The following is a 7880-nucleotide window of genomic DNA, read 5'->3' as shown; positions in this document are numbered from 1 at the left end:
TGGGACAGTAATCATTTGGAAAGGTAAACAGTGTTTCTTGGAATAAATGACCTTTCATATTGGGTTGCACATACTTTCTTATAAATATCATACATGTGAGCTAATTAAACACAGCCTTCACCCGAGATTTGCATTAAGTTGGCTACTCATGCTTTGTCGTGTTAGGTCTTTAACCAAGCAACCTCTGTGTGTTTACTTCTCCAAGTGTAAATTGGGGTGGGGTGGTAATTCAAGAGAATTACCCCAATTGTCTGAAAGATGGGGGATTTCTTCTTCTTTTTTTCCATCCAACAAGAAGCCATAACTTTATTAATGATACAAACAGTACAAATTTCACACCAAACTACAATTAATCTTTTGAAACAACAACAACGACAAAAAAAAGTCCTCGTTTTCAGATGGTCACATCGCTAATTCCATAATGGTATTTACAATATCATTACTGTTGTTCTTCAAGGCTCAGACTGCCTTTGCTCTTGATACATTTACTTGTGACATGACCAATTTGATGTCCTAAACTTCCACACCTATTTCACCAACCTCTTCCTCTTCACTCTCTTCTTGTACTGTTGGATTTTGTGTGTTTTCTTGAATGTTTGAGACAGCTTCCTCTTGAACTCTGAAATTTTCAGCAGCTGCTAGCTGTGCTTGCTAAGAGGAATCCTTGATATTGGCGTCTCCAAAAACTATATAGGTATCTGAAGCTGGGCTCTTGTAGACATCTGGCTTTATGATGACAAAGAGGATGTTGTTGGAATTCCAGATAGGGACTCTAGTAACCCCCGTGACTTGTCAGATTCCCAGTTTGGACATAGTGTAACATGCCTTCTTTTTCATTTCCACTCTGTTTTGCTCTACTGACTAGTTCTTCATCAATTTCAGCTGCTGCTGCCAGCTGAGCTTGTTATGTGGGATCCTGTTCCTCGTGCTCTGGTACTGATTCATCTCTGTCAGATTCTGTTCCAGACCCTGTCTCAGCCTGAGGCTGTGGCAACTTCTGCTCTGTAGCAGGGACGGTTTCTGTGGCTTCACTAGGCAGTTTGTACAGGGACCGCAGAACCAAGATGGCAGTAGAAAGAATGGGGGATTTCTTCTTGATGTACAAATAAATGGGCATTTTAAGTCATTTAATTTTTTTTAAATCAATCAAAAATATGTACTTGTTTGGCATCCTGGGTCACAAAGAAAGTTGATTTAATTTTCTACTTCACAACAATTAACTTTATTATCTTGTAGACAAAACCCACCAGTTTCTTAATACTTGTGTTTTAATATGGCTTTTAAACTATTACTTACCATTAACTGTTTTAAAAATTATGTCACAATTACAGGTCACTATAACAATACATCAAAGTGGTATTTAATAAATTTTCCTTTGAAGTTGTTACAAGTATGTTTTAGAAGAACTACTGTGTGCTCAAGGAACCCTGGTTATATAGTGGAGTCCGAGCTGGGCTGCTAATTGCAAGCTCAGCAGTTCAAATCTACAAGTACCCCCAAGGGAGAAAGATGAGGCTTTCTGTTCATGTAAAGATATATAGCCTTGGACACTCTATTCAGGGTCGCCGTGAGTCGGACCTGACTCGGTGGCACACAACCAACACCACCACTGTGTGTTCAAATACAGGGTTTTAAAAATATTAATAGTTATCTTTTTTGTCAAAGTTTTATAGAAGAGAAATTAAACCAAAAGTTAACTAATTTATTTAACAAATATTTATTGAACATCTATTATGTGGTAGATCCTGACCAACATAATGTCGTGTACAGTTGAGAATAAAGGTGATAGGCTAGAATATGCATTGATGTGCTTGGATTGTAAATATTGGGGGAGTTAATTTATCTTAGGTAAATAAACTACTAATTTAATTCCTGTATCCTGTTTTTAGATTTAACAAGATTGTATTTAATCCTTTTAAATTTCCATGAGGCTTTCCCTTAGTTTTGACATTAGTAAACTAAACTTTTATGTTTTGTATGGAGGAGGTGATAAGCTCAGCCAAGACTTGGATACTTTGCCATTTCCCTTATATTAACAGATTCCTCACTTTTAGTGTTCAGCCAAGCTATCATCCATGAATTTGGTAATATTTCCCATTGTGGACATTTCTGAGCTAGCTACATTTTATAAAGACAGCAATTTACAAATTAATAAATCAACCTCTCATCAGACTTCAAAAAAGTGTCCTGATTGTTTCTCTACATAGCACATGTTAATTTTTAGACCACTAGTGATAGTCACTCCACCACTCATCTGTCAGTTTGTCATACTGTGGTGGCTTGTAAGTTGCTGTGATTCTGAAAGCTATGCCACCGGCGTTTTAAATACCAGTAGAGTCACCCATGGTGGACAGGTTTCAGATGAGCTTCCATATAAAGACAGACTAGGAAGAAGGAGTGATGAACTACTTCTGAATATTTAGTCACTGAAAACCTTATGAATAACTGAGAAACACTGTCAGATATAGTGCTGGAAAATGAGCCCCTCAGGTTGGAAAGCACTCAAAATGCAACTGGAGAAGAGCTGCCTCCTCAAAGTAGAGTTGACTGTGATGACACAGATGGAGTAAAGCCCGTGGGAGAAAAGCCTGCGGGACCTTCATTTGCTGATGAAGTTAATGTTCAACCATTTCAAGAGGTAGCATATGATCAAGAGCCAATGATACTGAAGGAGGAAATCCAAGGTGCATTGAAGGAATCGGCAAAGAACAAGGCACCAGGAATTGATGGAATAAACATTGAAATCTTTCAAGAAAGTGAGGCAGCACAGGAGGCACTCACTCATCTCTGCCAAGAAATTTGGAAGACAACTATCTGGCCAGCTGATTGGAAGAGATCCATATTTGTGCCCATTTCAAAGAGAGGTGACCCAATGGAAATGTGGACATCATTGGATAATATCTTTGATATCCCATGCGAGTAAAGTTTTACTAGAGGTAATACTCTCATATATTGACAGAGAACTTCCAGAGGTTCAAGCTGGATTAAAAGAGGCCATGGAGTGAGGGATATCATTGCTGATGTCTGATGGATCTTGGCTGGAAGCAGAGAATATCAGAAAGATGTTTATGTGTGCTTTATTTACTATGCAAAGGCTTTTGATTGTGTGGATCATGACAAGCGATGGACAACATTGCGAAGTATGAGTATTCCAGAACACTTAATTGTACTCATGAGGAATCTGTACCTGAACCAAGAAGCAGTTGTTCAAACAGAACATGGGAACACTGAATGATTTAAAATTAAGAAAGGTGTGTGACAAGGTTATATTCTTTCACCATACTTATTTAACCTGTATGCTGAGCAAATAATCTGAGAATCTGGGTTCTATGAATAAAAACATGGCATCAGGATTGGAGGAAGACTCATTAACAACCTACAATATGCAGGTGATACAACCTTGCTTGCTGAAAGCTAAGAGGACTTAAAACATTTACTGATGAAGATCAAAGAGCACTGCCTTCAGTATGGATTGCATCTCAATGTAAAGAAAACAAAAATCCTCACCACTGGACCAATAAACAACATTCTTATCAACGGAGAAAAGATTGAAGTTGTCAAGGACTGTATTCTTGTTGGCTCAACTATCAACACTCACGGAAGCAGCAGTCAAGAAATCAAACAATGCATTGCATTAGGTAAATTTGCTGCACAAGACCTTTTTAAAGTGTTGAAGAGCAAAGAGCTTGAGAACTCAGGTGCACCTGACCCAAGCCATGGTATTTTCAATAACCTCATGCATGCGAAAGCTGGACAGTGAATAAGGAAGACCGTAGAAGAATTGATGCTTTTGAGTTATGTTGTTGGAGGAGAATATTGAAAGTGCCATGGGCTGCCAAAAGAACCAATAGATCCATTTTGTAAGAAGTGCAGCTAGAGTGCTCCTTGGAGGCCAAGATGGCCAAACTTCGTCTCTCATACTTCAGACATATTGTCAGGAGGGACCAATCGCTGGAAACGGATATCATGTTTGGTAGGGTGGAGGGTCAGAGAAAAAGAGGAAGACCCCCAACGAGATGGATTGGCCAAGTGGCAACTTCGACGGACTCAAGCGTGACAACAGTAGTGAGGTTGGCCCAGATTCGGGCAGTGTTTAGTTCTGCTGTGCATAGGGTTGCTGTGAATTGGTACCAACCTGATGGCACCTAACAACAACAAGTGATAGTTACTAATTTTAAATAGATCACTAATAAATTATATTATGCCTTTACTTACATAATTATATTTGTGTCCATCCTGTGTCCTTGATTACACATCATGGATCCAAGCCTATTCACCACCTTCATTTACTAATATGAGAATACTTCATAAACTTTGTGGAAAAAATGGAATTTAAAGATAAGCATTTAAAATATAGATTTTCTTTCTCAACATAATTTCCATCAAGTTCTAGGCACTTTTATAAGCCGTTTAGTCCATCCCTTAAGAACTGAGGGTCCTGAAAATTGAATTGTCTCAGTACTGTCTTTTTTAGCGTTATTAACTGAAGAAAAGTGGGTGCCCTTTAAAGCTTTTTTATGATTAGGAAACAGAAAGAAGTCAGAAGGAGCCTAAGACTGTAATATGGATACCTAATGATTTCCCTTTGAAAAATTTGCACAATTGCACGTTTGATGAAGGAATGCGCAGGAGCATTGTCACAGTAGAGAAGGCCTTTCAGATGTTATTCTATTCAAGTTTGGACTAATTTTCTCAAAACACTCTCATATGTTATCTACCATTCTTTGACCCTCCAGAAAGTCAACAAGCAAAATGCCTGTTGTTAATTGCCATCGAGTCGGTTCCGATGTCACAGCAACCCTTTATAGGGTTTCCGAGAGTGGCTGGCAGGTTTCAACCCCACGAAGCTTGTGGTTCAAACCAACCTTGAGGTCCAATGCATTATCCTACAGCATCACACCAGGACTCCATAATGCCTGGAGTTTCCCCAAAATCTGTTGTCATGACCTTTGCTCTCGACCAGTCCACATTTGCTTTTCTGACTGGACCACTTCCATCAAATTTTTGAAGTCCATGAAGTTTTTGTTTTTTTATGCATTTCCCATGAACTTTTGAAGACTCCTCGTATAAGCAACCCAGGCCCTCGTACTTGATGAATTTATTTATTGTTCTTTTATGTTGTAGAGATTGTGTAGCATTTGGTTGTTAGTTACTAGATATAAATAAATATGTCTGTTAAGTACCGTGGAGTCAGTTCCAACTCATAGCGACCCTGTACAGGGTTTCCGAGTCTTGTAAATCTTTACGGGAGCAGAAAGCCTCATCTGTCTCCCGCAGAACAGCTGGTAGTTTCAAACTGCTGATCTTGCAGTTTGCAGCCTGATTCGTAACCACTACGCTACCAGAGTTCCTTGTCTAAGCTGAGTCAAATCCACAGAGACGCAAACACTTAAAAACTGTAAATCTTATTTTAAAACCTAATTAAGAGACTAGTCATAAGATTTTCATTTGAAAGTAATATGCTTTATCATCATAATTTCCTAAGCATTCCTAGTTTATTTAACATAGGACTTAATTTATAGAATATGAATTACTTGATTTTTTAAAGAGTAAATTGTTATGTAAAGCAGAATATATTTCTGGTTTGGGGTATGTGGCTGTGTGTTTTATTGATGATTTATTAGACCCCTATATAGTTACTGTTCATAAAAATGAACTTGTCAACTTTGTAACAAAGGAAAGAGTGATTTCTCTCACAAAGTGAAAATTTTAAAGCAAATAGTCAATTTGGTGTTAGTAATATAGTAATGCTTTTATTTTGCTTTATTTTTTCTTTTGCTTCATAGGAGATACAGCCGAAGAAAAGAAAATGGCAGCAAGAGACAAAAGTTCAGAAGGAGAAGGCAACCAACCTTTGGAGGTGAGTAAAACATGATGCTAGTCCTTCTGGAGTGCGACAGCTCTATGAGGGCATGTTCCTCTGAGGACGCTTAGCAGCATCTATCTACTCTTGCTGTGGAGACAAGTGTTGAGATACCTTTGAGTTTTTTCTGAAAAAGTAGAGGATATGCTAAAAGTCAATGGAAAGTATCAGCAGTGATTTCCTAAGGCCTAAGCTCACCAGCTGTTCCTTGGAAACCCTGTACAGGGTCACTATGGGTCAGAATCGACTCGATGACACTTAACAACAGCAAGCATTTCCTAGCTGGGAATTAAAGCTTTCTGTTGAAGAAGAAAGAATAGAGCATTTGAACTATTTTTAATTAACAAAATATTGTTATAATCTATTTGAATAAAGAGGATATATATATATATATGTATATAAAATCATTAGAAGTACTGTAGAATCTATATGAACCTTTAGGGAAAGGTTTGAAATATGTTACTTAGAACTATTGTCTTCCTGTTTCCAGCTTCAAAGTGCTTTGTACCAAGACAGGTATTATTTTTTCCTTTCCATGTGAGAAAACGCTCTGTTCCTTCAGGGTACTTGAAAATGTAGTTAGGACACTTTATGTATTCTATGTAGAAGTATGCTAACATTATTTAACCGCTGAAATAATAACTTTAAAGACTTTAGAGGAATGCCAGCTATTAGAATGGAAAGTGTATCCACAAATTGGAAATTTTCTACATGGTGACACACATCTACTTGTATTTTGCCTGTAGTATATGAGGGTATTGCTATAGGCAGAATACAAGTAGATGTGTGTCTGAGGTCAGGGATGGAGATCAGGGACCTGGCTGTTTGGTATCCTCAATGCCTAGCGATCAAAGCTGTTTGCTAAATGAATAAGTGAATATAATCATGAGCTATAAACTAAGAGTGATATTTATTCTAAGAAGGCAGATTGCTGCTTTTTGTTTATTCCAATTTCTCACAACAAGCAAATATTTGATAATCAATAAAAATGTGTTTAAGTGAAGTATGAAGTAAATTCATGAAGAGAAGGAAAAAAATTATCTTTGCCATAAACCTGTACATTCATTTTTTTTCCTTTATGCATACAGCAAATATTTATGGAGTACTGATTGCATTCAGGGCACTCTACAAGGAGCTGAGAGTATAGTCGTGAAAACAAAATTGTCCATTCTTTCCACTGAAGCAACTTGATCTCGAGCCTTTAGTGAATGCTAATCATGAATAAGGAGCTCTGGAAGCGTAGTGGTTGCAAATCGGGCTGCGAACTTCACGGTCAGCAGTTCGAAACTACCAGCTGTTTCGCAGGAGAAAGATGAGGCTTTCTGCTCCCGTAAAGAGTTACAGCCTTGGAAACCCTGTGCAGGGTCGCTATGAGTCGGAACCGACTCCAGGGTACTTAACAATAACAATCATGAATATAAGGAGCTCTGGTAGTGTAGTGGTTACGAATCGGGCTGCAAACCTTAAAGGTCAGCAGTTGGAAACTCCCAGCTGTTCCGGGGCAGAAAGATGAGACTTTCTGCTCCCGTAAAGATTGACAGCCTCGGAAATGCTATACAGGGTCACTACGGGTCGGAATCGACTCGACGGCACTTAACAACAACAACAGCAATCATGAATATGATATGGTATGTGCCGTGGTGTTGGTTTCAACTCAGAGATCTTGTACAGGGTTTTCTAGGCTGTAAATCTTTACGGGAGCAGAAAGCCTTATCTTTCTCCCACGGAGAAGCTGGTAGTTTCCAACTACTGAATTTGCGGTTCGCAGCCTGACTCGTAACCACTACACTACCGGTGCTGCGGGCTAATGCACCAGACCTAAAGCTGTTTGAGGTTGGCGGTTCAAGCTCACCAGCTACTCCTCGGAAACCCTATACAGGGTCGCTGTGGGTCGGAATCGACTCGGTGGCACACAACAACAACAATCATGTGTAGTATCTTTGGTAGGAAATAAAGTTTGGTATGTAAGGGAACATCAAAAAGTTCATGGAAAAAATCCCATTATCTCTTAATTCAG

The 7880-nt window shown here is 38.7% G+C and overlaps 1 pseudogene; it reads right to left on the bottom strand.

The window, feature by feature from the left end:
• Positions 1-402: 402 nt before the first annotated feature.
• Positions 403-1117, bottom strand: LOC102830404 (annotated as a pseudogene).
• Positions 1118-7880: the final 6763 nt, after the last annotated feature.

This window comes from Chrysochloris asiatica, unplaced genomic scaffold (genome assembly GCF_000296735.1).
Source record: "Chrysochloris asiatica unplaced genomic scaffold, ChrAsi1.0 scaffold00010, whole genome shotgun sequence".
Taxonomy (NCBI): domain Eukaryota; kingdom Metazoa; phylum Chordata; class Mammalia; order Afrosoricida; family Chrysochloridae; genus Chrysochloris; species Chrysochloris asiatica.
The sequence above is the reverse complement of the archived record's forward strand: the minus strand, read 5'-3'. Positions and strand labels throughout refer to the sequence as shown.